At 43.8% G+C, this 13,900-nt stretch overlaps 1 protein-coding gene across 4 annotated transcripts in view; it reads left to right on the forward strand.

Moving 5' to 3' along the window:
- Positions 1 to 968: 968 nt before the first annotated feature.
- Positions 969 to 13,900, forward strand: part of SLC45A4 (solute carrier family 45 member 4) — a 68,559-nt gene continuing 55,627 nt past the window's right edge. For 2 of the 4 annotated variants that reach the window (XM_075141076.1, XM_075141079.1), the window contains exon 1: positions 1,090 to 1,200. The gene's annotated coding sequence lies outside the window, so the exon portion shown is untranslated. The other 2 variants (XM_075141077.1, XM_075141078.1) reach the window with 2 other exon arrangements.

The raw sequence follows: 13,900 nt of genomic DNA on the forward strand, positions 1-13,900 counted from the left end.
ACGCTACCCTGCCTAATGCAGTCAGCACAATTAAGGCTAGGAGACGTAAGTAATTGGGAATGAAAAACCACACGCCCGTGCTAAAAAAATGTATTCTTTTATGGCAAGTTTGCAGGGGGTGTTTACAACGCGGCAGGACTATGGCTGCAATCAGGACTGAAGCATTTTAATTTCCTGGGGGTTGCTGGATGTTGTATATTGAGCATTGCATATTATAGACGTGACGAATGCTAATTGCACCCTTGCACAGAGCGGGCGATGGTTGCCTGGCACGGCACACCCCATTAAAGCGCTGGGCTGGACGTGTGGAGAGGAGGCTCGCGGCCTCCGGTGGGTGTAGCGCAGCAAAGGCAAGGTGGGGAGGCAGGATGGCACCTCGCGTGTGGCCAAACCTGAGGAAAAGGTGTTATTTTTCCTCACGATGAAGGAAACTTGCGACAATTTTGGGCCGGCGTGTTTGCAGTAGCTCAGGTAGGAAAGGGCATCCGTTCCAGCACTTTCAAAGTTGTTACGTTTGGAGCCGTACTCGGCACAACTTTTTCGGACAGAGGAGAGGAGCTCCGCACCACATGGCCACCGAGTTTCTGTGGAAAACGCGCTCTATCTCGGTGGGGGCTGTTCAGGTGGCAGCTTCCAACCGCCCTCTGGTCGCCTCTCGGCGACTCAACGGGCTCCCTTTCCGGCCAGGAAACCCCCTTCGGCCCCAGGAGAGGTGCCGGCGGCCTCGTCCTTCCCGCCCGGCAACGGCCGCTACACCTGACCCGCCCTCGGCAGCCGCCCGCTGCCCTCCCCGGCTCCCCTCAGGTGGGAGCGCCGCCCGCGCCCCCCACCCCTGGGGGGATGCCTGTGCGCCCCCGTAGCCCGCCCGCCCGTCGCCCTAGCAACGCCCCCCGCCCGCCCGCGGCCGCCCCCCGGACCACGCCCCCTCGCTGCATATTCATGACCCCCGGCGCGGGGAGGGGGCGGGGGCGGGGAGGGGGCGGAAGCGGAAGCGGGAGACGGTTTCCGAGGAGCCCGGTATAAAGCGGCCGCTGGTGCCCGGTGTCGCCCGCCGCGCTCGTGCCGCCGTGAGTGACCTCGCCCCTCCCTCCTCCCCCTCCCCCCCACCCTCCCCGCGGGCTGCTGCGGCCACCTCCCGGCACCGCCGCCTCCCCCGCCGCACGGAGCAGGTCCCGGGTGCAGGGGGAGACCCGGGGGCAGGTAAGGGGGTCGGCGGGCGAGGGGCCTCGGCGGGCGGTTGAGCTGTAAGGGGTGCCTGGAGTGAGGAGGCGGGGTGTGAAGGTAAAGAGTGGTTGGGGAGCTGTGGGGTGAGGGTTTGGGGCGAGGGGGACGAAGGGCTGGGGAAGGTGAGGAGGGGTTTGGGGCGAGGGGGACGAGGGGCTGGGGAAGGTGAGGAAGGGTTTGGGGCGAGGGGGACGAGGGGCTGGGGAAGGTGAGGAAGGGTTTGGGGCGAGGGGGACGAGGGGCGGGGGAAGGTGAGGAAGGGTTTGGGGCGAGGGGGACGAGGGGCGCGGGAAGGTGAGGAAGGGTTTGGGGCGAGGGGGACGAGGGGCGGGGGAAGGTGAGGAAGGGTTTGGGGCGAGGGGGACGAGGGGCTGGGGAAGGTGAGGAAGGGTTTGGGGCGAGGGGGACGAGGGGCTGGGGAAGGTGAGGAAGGGTTTGGGGCGAGGGGGATGAGGGGCTGGGGAAGGTGAGGAAGGGTTGGAGAGCTGTGGGAGAGAGATGTGGGTTGGACTGAAGGTAAGGAAGGGATGAGGAGCTTTGGGGTGAAGGAGTTATGGGGCTGGGGAGGTGAGAAAGGGATGAGGAGCTTTGGAGTGAGGCGTATGTGGGGCTGTAAAGATGGGAACGCATTGAGGAACTTTGGGGTGAGGGAGATGTGAGGCTGCATAGGGGGGAAAGGGATGAGAAATGAGGAGGGAGAGTGAGATGGGGGAGACATGGGGCTGCAGAGGTGGAAACTGGAAAGGGTTGAGCTCTGTGGGGAGGGATTGGGCCAAAGGAGATGTGGGGCTGCAGCGGTTGGGAAGGGATGAGGAATGAATGATAGGATGAGTAAGGTGGGGGTTGGAGAGGCTTGATTGGGGTGTCTGGGTTAGTGAGGTGAAGATCAGATAAGAAAGAGGTGGTGAAGTACCTCTTTGGGATTATGTTGGGTGGTGAGTATGCTGGAAAAGGACTTGACAAAGGGACCAAAGATGGGAATAGTGTAGCTTTTCAGACTATTAAACTTCACTAGTCTGTCATTTGAATAATTCCACACTTAATCTGTAACCTGATCTTGATGCTTTACCATAAAACAGTTGAGTCTCACCTCACCTAGTCTGATATGATGGTGGGAGAGTACTCGGGGAATACATTACTTAGCACTTAACTCTTAAATCTCCCATGAAAGCTGTAGTTTTCCTTAAGATCATGTTATCAGTGATTTGCAACTCTAAGATGCCCTAATTTAGCACCTTTAGCAGGTGCAGAAACTATGTTTGACCTTGAAAAATACTCTCCCTGTGGGGCACTTTCTGTTGTAGTGATTGGCCTCCAGTATTCTCTATGTATAGAGGAAAAAAGGAGGGGAGGAAAAGATCTAGCCAATGCTCTGACTTGGCACTGGGTGCAGTGAGTGAATCAATGTTGCTAGAGCTTGGCTAATGCAGTGAATTACAAATGGGAGAGTATAGGAAAGATATTGCAGGATGTTGAATGTTGGACAGAGGAGGTGATTTCTCCTTCAGGAAAGGAGAGATTACAAGAAGTGGACCTACAGGTATAGGCAGCACTGTAAGTGCAGAGCACAGATACTGCAACATTATGAGGATTTGTGAGAAGAAATTGCACTGTTACAGCATGTATCCTTACTGCTCTCTAAAAACTGCTCCAGTATGATCTGCGTCATGTTCCACTGCCTTGATCAGACAGTTCTACTAAAATATTTAATGAAATATGGCTTGAGCAGGCACTTGAGCTCAAAGAAAGAAAGAGCTGGTGAATACTTTCTGTTTCCCTCCAGAAGTCAGGCTTTTTTGTAAATATCTGGCAGAAGTGGTTGCTGATGTGATTATGCTGACATAGCTTGTGTGTGCCTTCTTCCCCCACACCAGTATTGCAAAAGATAAGGTCTTCCTCGCTTGGTTTGTTTAATGATTATACTGGATTGACGAAATGTTCAACAGGCCCAATTTTTCCCTTCCTAAATAAGGAAAAGGACTTCAGATAAGAGATTAAGGTATTTAGTTGACGCTCTGGCTATAAATGCTTCCAGAAATACTTTTTACTGTAAGTTCGAAAAGCCGACACTACCTTAAGCTCCTAAAACTGCATCCAGTAGTCTCTGAGGCATCCAAAAACATCTATGAGTTCCTATGTCTGTAAAGGTAATGGCAGCTGCTGTCTTGGAAGTGAGAGCTTTATTCCTGTATTAATGAGATTAAATTGGGTATTTAAGGGAGTTTTCATGACAAAATAACAATTTCCGTGATGTAATGGATGGGATCAGTGGAACAACTTCTATTTTAGTTAGCTATTTGTAATATCAGAGGACAGTTTACATGGGTTGGCTCATGCCTCTCTGAGCAAGTAAATGATAGCAGTTCTTACACTCAGTTATGTGTGACTGAGGCATCTTCAGTAAAATTGAAAACGTATGGTTTTATAGATAACCCTCTTGCGTAATGCACGTTAACTCCTGTGGGAACCTGCTGCTCTCTGGGAGTTTGTCATTGAGAAAGGGATGAGCAGTATCTGCTGACATGATCTTGTTTGGATGCTATGGGGACTGCTTGCAATCGAAAGCAGTTCTCTCCCTCAAAGCTGAAATGTCTTAGCAATTCAGTCTGTTTTAAATACACTTGTATTGTACTGCCTTAAGCTGACAAGGGAGGATATCTTTTGCTGGAGGTGTCCTTCATTAGTGGTGAGAAGGTGGTTGGAAGACTGACACAGCTGGTGAACTTGCTGCTCCTGTGTCATGTTACAACAAAATTTATGAAGTGCAACTTTGTTCATGTGCCTTTTCAGTGGGGCAACACAAGTGGAATATTTACGTGGCTTCCAACAAAGCATGGTGTAACTCTGACTGAAACAATACACATGCTTGTATGTCTCAGTACATGTGACATAAATTTTTCAAACTGAAGCAAACGTGTAGCCTATTTGAGGAGCTTTCTGAAGCAACTGCCTTTATTCTGCCATCCGGAAATACAGGCTCTGAGGAGCTTAGAGAAAGCAGGCTGAATTTGGACCCATCTCAGAAGGCTGTGACCTCAGAGGTTAATTACCTTTAAACTCACTCCAGTCCTGGATTCATGGACAGCTAGAAAGCTAGGTCTTGGTAATTTAATATTGCTCTGCTTGTGTGCTAAGGCTGGAATGTGTGGACTCTGCCTCTACCCCTGTATAAACTTGTTTTAGATGGATCATTCCTAAAAGCTATGAGAATACTAACATTGGATGGTACCTGCAGAATATTTCACCAGCGAAAACTGCATGTAATGTTCAAAAAACCTTCTTGAAGTCAAAATGTGTTGCCAACTGGGTAGCTTAGAAAAGATGCTTAAGCTTTAAGAGGCATCTTATAAATGCCTAGGTGGGAAGCTGACGGCTGAAATGACCTACTAGTTGCCAGGTAATGCCTGCAGTTGTGAATACAGCTGTATGTAACACTTCTGTACTTTCAGCAGACACTAATTTAAGCAATAAACAGTTCCTTTACACAGTACCATTTGATCTTGTCTAGTTTAATCTGTAAATTCTGCCTGTGATGTACTGCTGTCGTTCTTAGTTGAACACCTCATGACTTCAAGCTTCAATTCCTAGAGAAGGTAGACAGTCTTACCCACAGTATGTGGGCACCTCTACTTGTGTGTTAAGCAAAAGCAGTGAAATCCTTTCTCACTGCCCATCACACGAAGCTGCAGCCGGCAGTTCTTTTTGAGCTTAACTAGCAGTCTGTACTGTTACTCCTAACAATAGAAGCCACCCTAAAATACTTGCATCAAATGATCAAGCAGTGTGTGTTGAGCAACAGTGCACATGCTTGAGATAAAAACAAGTTTCACTTGCACTTCAAATTGACTATAATGTGGTGGTTAGTGTAAAAGCACGCTGAAGAGAGGCAAAGCTACTTGAGTTGAAATGGGGCTTTCCAGTTGATCTGCCAGGAGAGCTGGTGGAAGTGATGAGGCTGTCATGTGATGGAGGGGGAAGCTTCAGCAGCTTGCACAGTAACTGGTAACATGAAGAACTGTTTGTGTGCTGCACTTTAATTTTACAAGGGTCTCTCCCATGACCTTTACCTGTAATACTTGCAAGATCCAAGGCTGCGACCTATTCCAGCTATAGGCATAAGATTCATCAAAACTATGCTGACAATGGCATAGCCTTGTGTGCAGTTGTTTCCATTACAGAAGGCTTAACTGATTTGATAACTATTCTGTAAGAGCTCTTGGCCCTTCAACTTGCAGCACATTGTCAGCCTTACTAAACAGCTTCTATTCAACAGTGTGGTTAACTCAGGGAATACAGAGTGCAATGATTGTCACTTGGCTTAATATACCAGCGCTAAACTGATATGAGTGTTTGAAACAATACTTTTCCGAAGCAGAGCATTACTCCTGCCTAATAACTGCTTTAACGAGCCCAATAAACTTTCTAGCATGGCTGTGTATTTAAGTTGCCATACAGAAGCAGAAAATACAAATGATTCTAGCAAATCCAGTTCCCAGAAAGTTGAAGCAGAATGCCTGCTGTCAGGGTGAGTGACACAATGTGTGTAGCTTGACAGATAGCTGGTGTTTCAGTTCAAGAGTCACCTTCCAGATGGGAGATCCTGGACAGCCCAGGAACCAAGCCTGGAAGCAGACTCTGTTAAGCTGCGGAGCTCTGTGCTGTGAACTAAAGACTTTACGTGCTTTTGGTAAGCTGCTGCTGGTCAGGTGACTGTTTTACAGTCAGCAGCTTATCAGTTACCCACACATCTTGCATTTGGGTCACAGCCCTGCTCGGAGTAACCACCCAAAACTTCCACTGGTAAAGGATATTACATCCTCCAGCTGGGACTGTGAGGGTCTCTTGAATCTAACACTGAATAGTTATTGCTATCTTGAATAAACTGGTTATTCTGTCATGCTTCTGTAACACAGTTCACTCCTCCAAGTGGAATAAGATACTCTGTGTATAAAAGAGCTGAGTTCATACTATTAAATCTAGACCTCTGATAGAGTTGCCGGAGACTGAATTTGCCTCAAGCTAAAAGCTGAACTTCAGGCATCTCAGCAATGGATTCAGAGCACTGCAGCGTCTGAGTCACGGAGTGGTTTGTGTGCTGTGAACTGCCATCTTAGGGAAACTGGCACACAGTAGCTTAACTAAAGCCCCTTAGTGCTGGTATTCTGACAAGTGCTGTAAAGTCATTTAGACTGCGTCTGGCCTACTGCATTATAACAACTTGGGAGAAGTAGCCAGGTTTCTCATCAAACTTGCTCTTGGCAAATGACTCTGGCAAGCATCAGGACACAAGGCTTTCGTTGGGTAATGATTTGGTTTGGCTTAGGAGCTGCTGCTGACCTTTGTTTGGCTCTTACTGGCATGTAGTCTGCTCAAACATGATTCTCCATATATAGGTGATGTGAAGTTGGTCTCCACAACATGGACAACTAATAAAACTCTCAAAACGCAGTTAGAGCTGGGGAAGACTTGCTTTCCAGGACTCCCATCTATGAAGGATATTAAACTTGTCTCTTTAGCTTTAGGACACCTGGCTGGCTTGACACTTTAGGATTGACTAGCGGTCTCTTTTGGAGTGTTATTTGAAGACTGACTGATCTGGAGGCCTGAGGTGCTCTGGAAGTGGACAGAGACCTACTTTCCTTGCAAGACTGAAATTGTCAGTCAGTAGCTGCTCCTCATATAGCAAGGCATAAAAGGGTAGGAGATAAACAAAACTTAGTCCTAAGGAATAGACTGAAGATGCTTTTAAAAATATTAGTGTGTAAACAGCAGCAGGAAAGCATTACCCCTGAATTGTTTTGCTAAACTATATCTGAGGTGGATTTTATCAATGTTCTGGGGAGAGCAAGACTGGCGCTCTTAGCAGAGTGGAGAGAGAACCTAGTTTCCTCATCTTGTTTTAAATGAGAGCTCTAATGTTTTTGTAACTGAAATTGAAACCAGTGTTATGCTGACCCTGCATATTTTCTATCCTCTGCTGGCTGGCCTGGACTACTTCAGCATGCAGTATAGTTCATTTATTTTGGAGACTTGAAAACAAGCCATTATCACCCTTCGGTGCTAGATAAATAAATGATCTAACTGGGAGCTGAACCCAAAGCGCTCTTTTACAAAAGCACAACTCCATGTCACACTTATCTTCTTCATTCTCTCCTTGAATATATGATCAGTCTTCCTGGACCACATCCAGAAACCAGTGGCTTAACCCAACAAGCGATGACTACAGAACAGTCAGATTTCTATGCCATTTAATTTGCTATCATCACTTATACAGAGCAAGCAGTCTTTAAGAATACACTTAATCTGAGGGCTGTTTAACCTACAACTTGCTTATCAATCATATGGGAGTACAAATAGGAGGAACAGGAATCAACTATTAAAGTAGTGTCGATGCTGGATCTTTGCTTCCAGGTAACAAGAGCTTCAGGGTTTGGGATTTTTTTTTTGTGGAGAGGGAGAAGGCATGCGTGCAGGGTAAAAATACTCCCCTTTTATGAGGTGAATATCTGAGCAAGTACACTGGCCTGTGCAGTCTGGCTCTGGGTACTCCCAGAGGAGTGATCTGACAGTCTGAACTATTGCTCCTTAGAGTAGTGTGGCTGGCCAGCTAAATCCCAAGAGTTCAAAAAATAACCCAAAACAAATGCACAACTTGCTTTAACACCAACAGGTCTAGTGCACATGTCCTGTTTGCTGTCTGAAATGTGTCTGGGGGAATCAGCTCGTGATGTAGGTTTGTTCTTTTTCTTGGCTCTTGTTCTGCTCCTAACTTTGGTGGAGAGAGGGAAAAGGCTTACACTTCTCAGTACAGGAGTTATCCTGATTGTTTCCAACATCATAGCACTTCTGTGGCTCCGGCTGCCATTCACATGGCAGATTGTCACAGCCTTAAAGTCAAAACACTTAGCTCCTTCAATGGGCTGAAAAGGGGAGTGATCTGACAGTTATCTGTACCCTTTGCTCCTACAGTTATTGCTGGCCTTACAGTTGGAGCTTTTTCTGCTGCTTTGCTTTCAAATCACCTTTCCAATTTGTCATCTTCTAGGTATGGTCTGTTTAAAACTCTCAATATGCAGCTGTGCATGCAGTAGACTCTCAGTCTACTGGAGAAATGGCATTGAACTAGATAATGTGTGTCCTCTTCCAGATGGTCACTCTTGGGATAGTTTGTGTGGCAATTTAGGATGCCATTTGAAAATAAGCCTTTTGACCCTATAGTACTAGTAGGATCTCTAATCTTTGTATGCATATGAGCTGGACTGGAGTGCTAGATAAAAGTATATCTACCATGGCCTTTCAACTGTGTAGTAGTCCCCAGTTAAGCTGTAATTAAAAGGGTTTGGGTTCCCATCCAGTAAATCTTGTGCTAGCATCTTCCATAGATGCCTATTCATCTGGTGGGCTTGATGTTAAATTGGTATTAATTCTTTACTAGTTAGGAACAGTAGAATATATTTGTGGGCAAGTAATAGTCTTTGGTGTGATGACTTAAGATAGAGCCTTACTACTCTGTTTCAGAGTATTCTTAGCCTGTTCATGGCTAGATCTAATTAATAACACTTTGTCTATGTAAAACCTAATGTGTCTCAGGGATGTTCAGTATAAACTTGACTCTATACTCCTTGAACAGATTTCTTTGCGTCTTCCTACCTCTGCACAAGTCACTTCATGGAAAGCTACACAAAAAAACCCAGTGCTAAATAACTACAAACTACTAAACATAAATGTTCATCAGACTACAAACTTCCAGCTCATTCCAGCAGCCCAACACTGCACAGTATTTCCCTGAGCTGCACTTAGCAGCTTTCTCTTCCTCTTTAACTATGCTCCTAAATTAACACTTTCCAAGAGATCAGTTCCAGTTCTGTGTTAAGGCTGGTTACTGAATAACTGGTTGTAATGAATGCCTAAATTTATCATTGGTACAATAATAGCTACACTGTTCCCTTAACTTCAGCCTCTTTCAGAAGCTTTTGGTTAACAGACTCACTGTCTGGGTGGCTTTGTAAGGAGTCTGTGTAGGTATTTCTAAATATCTCACTTGCAGGATCCTTCAATGAACTTAGCAACAAGTTGCCTTGATTGTGGATCACAACCTCATTCTGCCTACTCGGAATTTAGTAATTGATGTGTCCCTGATGGCATTCACCAATCTTTCAAGTTTTAGGGGCTTTTCCACTGACAAAGCCACAGGCTGGTAAGTGGCCCATGGTCAAACATTCCTATTAGACAAAGCTTTAAGTCCCTGCATAGCAATTACTGTATTAAGATGGCACATACACCACAGCTTATAAAAGACAAATTCTTTAAGTGAGTAGGGAATATGACTTCACATTACATGCAGAATTTGCTGCAGTCCAAATGATTTGGAGATCTTGCCTCTTAGGAAATGGAATAAGAAAGCTGCTGCAGTTCTGTGCTTCAAGCATTCTCAGTAAAATTGCTTTGTGGTTGAAAAGAATAGGCTGACCTAGAGAGGTGTTCTAGGAGAGGTGTTGGTAATAGTTAATTACCCAAGCTTTAATACTAAGGGTATATTGTCTAATAAGGGCAGGGTCTAATGTTAATGTGTTTAAATACTTCAGCTCTGTATTTATAACAGCTCCACCATGCAATATACTTTCCATCTGGCATCTAAATTAGTGTGGTCAGGGTGGAAGTACTGTGCAAATGAAAGCAACACTTTGTTTATCTCCAGTAGCTGCATTCAGTTCATTAATATTGCATCTACCTGTAATTTAGAAAATGAGTGGAAGCCTGCCAGTGACAAATATTAAATAAAAATGTGTTCCTTGTTTTTGCTTCAATGACTGTCCAGCATTCTTTCTAATTCTTACGTGGTGTGATAAGAATGGCGCTTACCTTAGTGCCATTATAATGCTTCATTTTCTTGCTCACTGTTGATGTAGGGATTAAATAACTTCCTTTTTAATTGTCTGGGTAATAGTGATATCTTTTCAAATAACAATAAGAATACTGGCCAATTCTTGGCTTTCACTAAAGAAATCTTTAAAATATTGGACTAGACTGAGAGCAAACCAGGAAGCCAAGGCTGGAAACTTCTCAGCTCCTTCGTATTTGATAAATCAAGTAAAAGCCCAGAACTTACTTTCATTAATTTGTTAGCCTCACAGGACAAACTGTAGCTCTATAAGTTGTTTGATGTGAGCAGCTAAGACTAAAGCTACACAAGTCTGTCTTTTTGCATCCAAAAAGGTTTAGGCTTGTAATAATGCTGTCACCCTTCCAACCTTGCAGGAAGGAATGAAAATATAGAAGGCTTACATGACCAATGAATACATCTCAAATTGTTTATATCTGGGCTTGTAGTTTAATGTTAGATCTGCATTCCCCAGACTTCTAAGTAGAAGGTTAGGGACAGACTTAAACTGCAGATTGTGCAGGGAAAGCCTGAAAGTCTGGGTAGCTTTTTCTCATCGGTTAGGTGCACAGTTTCACTCATAGCATATATGGGGAGGATGTATCCAAAGTGACAGACAAGTGTCACTGTTCACAATCTAGTGGGATTTGGAGTATGACTTTAGTGTATAACTGCCAACACTTTTGAAATCAGCTTAATCACAGCAAATGGTAGTCACACCTGCTCCACATGGTAGGAAGTGTTTAATAGAGGCATGTGAGAAGGCACATACATGTATTCAGTTTATTTTCCATACAGCAAAGAAATCTGGGATCAGGCCTCTCAAGATCTGAAGGCTGATAACGCTTTATTTGCATTGGGGAAAATTTCATTGGGGAAAATAGAGGATATAGTTGCACATTTTGTATTCATCCTGTTTCTCCAGACTTCCTGTATGATAAGTGGTGAGCAAGGGCATACTAAGTCCTCAAAGGAAGGTGAGTTGAGAAAGTCTTCTTAGCCAAAACTTTTTTGGGTTATCTGCAGTCAATGCAAACTGCAGTGTATAAGTAGGAAGAACTTTACAGACACCACATGAATTCTTTTCCTGCAGGATTTATTTTTTCCTAGTAAAACAATAATTCGTTATTCCCTAACTGTCTACCCCAATTAAGTTAACTTAAACTCGCTGCAACTTGATTGAAAACCAGAATGCAAGCTAAGGATAGTAATGTGTCCCATCATGGCTGTTTCAATGTGGAATTGCAACTTAGAAATTTAAGTATCTTTTGGCTTAAAAATAAAGGTTTAAAACAAAATGGAAGTGACCTTTTGAGCTATGGCTGTTTTACTATATGGTAATCTGTACTTCTCCAGAGAAGTTCATGGGTGAAAAATCTGCCCATTTACTTTGCAGAAATATTTTTATGGAGGAAATGCGTCGGACTTAGAAAATTGCTACTGGAAGAACAAAAACTTAAAGCTCTTGCAGGATAATAAATGTATTTCACTTAAATGAGACAACAGGGATGTGGTGCCCCTGTTTTTTCTATTAACTCTTGACTGCTACACAAAGCAACATTAAGAAACTTAAAGTCTGTTTAGGCTTTTAAAACCTAAAACATTTAAGAATATGCTTAACTGCTCATTGCTTTAATCAAATCTTATTCCTCCCAAAAATCTGACAGGTGATTGTTCAAACAGTAAACAAATTAGTTTATTGCATAAGCTGGTACTGTAATTGGAAAAGTAAAATGACTAAGCACAGCATTCTTAGTAAAGCTGCCAAAATAAAATACAGCTCAGAAGGGCAAGCTACACTTTTCATTAAAAATAAGCTTCAACAACCATGAAACTTTTCACCCTAAGTGCTTCCTCACTCTGACAAGTGACTAAAATGTATAATGTCAAATACTTCCATGTGCTGACCAATAACTTGGATCAATGTTAAGATCTTTGTCAGTCAAATACTAAATGTACTTTCTTGTTCACAAGCTACAAGAATCGAACCGTTTTCTTCCTCAGTTTCCTGTGTTATTGCTGAAGGCCCACAACTACACATGCAGCACATGTACATGTCTGTGCCTTTGTGGAATCTGGTAGCTAGGCAATTTTGTGTGTGTGTGTGCTCACAATTGAAGATGCAAGAATTGCAAGGAGCAACCTCAGCTTGTAGAGCCATGAGAAAGTTATCAATGAGTGTGGCAAGGAAGGAGTGAACCTGTTTTTTGTCTTTTTCATGATGGATAACACATCTGTTACTGATAGCATGTAGAGAATATGCTATAATCCTGTTTACAACTTGGGCCAATCGTTACTTCTCTGATGGAGAGATCACTTCATGTTGTCCTTTCAATGGCTTTTACATTTGAAACCTACTGTCAAGCCTTTGTTTAAATAAGTAGCATAATCTATGCCCTTCAGACTTGTAGTCATGTCTTCTGGTTCTTGTCCTTTCTATTATTTCCTCCCCCAGCTTTTTCTCCTTGGCTCAATCTGTTTATGTACAGCATGCTTTGCTCACTGAAGTGGTCAGGTTGAATGTTGTTGTGTTTGATGAGGAATCATTAGTCACGTGAGGTGATCCTTACCTCTAGTATAACACTAGGATAAAAGTAAGAATATCTGCTTTCAGTAGGATACTGACTCGGGTTCTGTTCTCTGCTATAATCCACAGGTCTTCCTGAAAAATGTGTAATCCCTTCTCTAGTTAACCTGCTAGCAGGAGCAGTCTTTGAATAACTATTTGCAGATTTTCTGTTTTTATTTCAGACTGTCCTTTGCAGTCCTTACAGATCTCTGTTCGGTAAGCCTGCTCTCAGTGCATGAGCTGATGATACTCCTGGACTAACACTGGAAAGCTCCTGAAACCCTACTTAGAAATACTATTTTGGAGTCAGCTACTCTTCATAGCAAAAGTTGTGGAAGCTGTTGTAATGTTCTCTAAGTCCATCTGAGTGTCCTACCCACTTCTGTGGCGGTTTCATCTAAGGTTGCCAGAGCCTTAATATAGGGATGCATGGCACCTACTACTGCTTATTAATAAGACCTGTGAAATCCTACATAACTGCTAATTTATTAAAACCTTCATGTGTTTCAGAGTAGGATTCTTCCTGGAAGACTCTTGAGTGACCAAATTCAGGCAATTCCAGTTGTCTAGAATCGATTCTAAAAGTCTCTAACTGAAACCAGAGAAGACCTATAACAATCCATCCAATAGCCAAAGTGCTTGCAACAGGCTTTTTAGAAATTCTAGGCAAAATGAATGTCACCACAGTCTGACCTGGATAACTCTGCCAGTTGTTCAAAGCCTGTCACTTGATATTTTTGGTTTGCCTGTTCTTAACAGCCATCTACTTTAAGCAGGTGTAACACTTCAAATACTTAGGACTAATATGTACATCGCTATGTCAAGGACTTAGCTCTTCAAGGACTTCGCCAAGTAAAGTTGTTCCTTAACCTGAATGACAAGTCTGTTAATTCCAACAAACTGTTGCCTATAAACACCTTGCAAACAGTGAGGGAACCAGCCCAAAGCAGCGAAATAATTCGGGGCAAATGTGCTATCCCTTATCAACTCTGTGTGTCATAAATGGATTTAGTAAGTTCTGATGTTAAAGAAAGGAATCCTGTAAGTACTAACTATCTTCATGGGAACTGGGTTGGAAGCCAAGCCACTATCTTGTACCAGAATAAATTGATAAGAGAAAGTATTCAGTTTAAAAGTAGAGCAGTTCTTTAAAGAAATAGTCTGTAATCTTTGAAAATATGAGATTGGGTAATATTATGCAGTATTCATTCAAATACTTGCAGTAT

Source organism: Calonectris borealis, chromosome 2 (assembly GCF_964195595.1).
Source record: "Calonectris borealis chromosome 2, bCalBor7.hap1.2, whole genome shotgun sequence".
Lineage (NCBI taxonomy): Eukaryota > Metazoa > Chordata > Aves > Procellariiformes > Procellariidae > Calonectris > Calonectris borealis.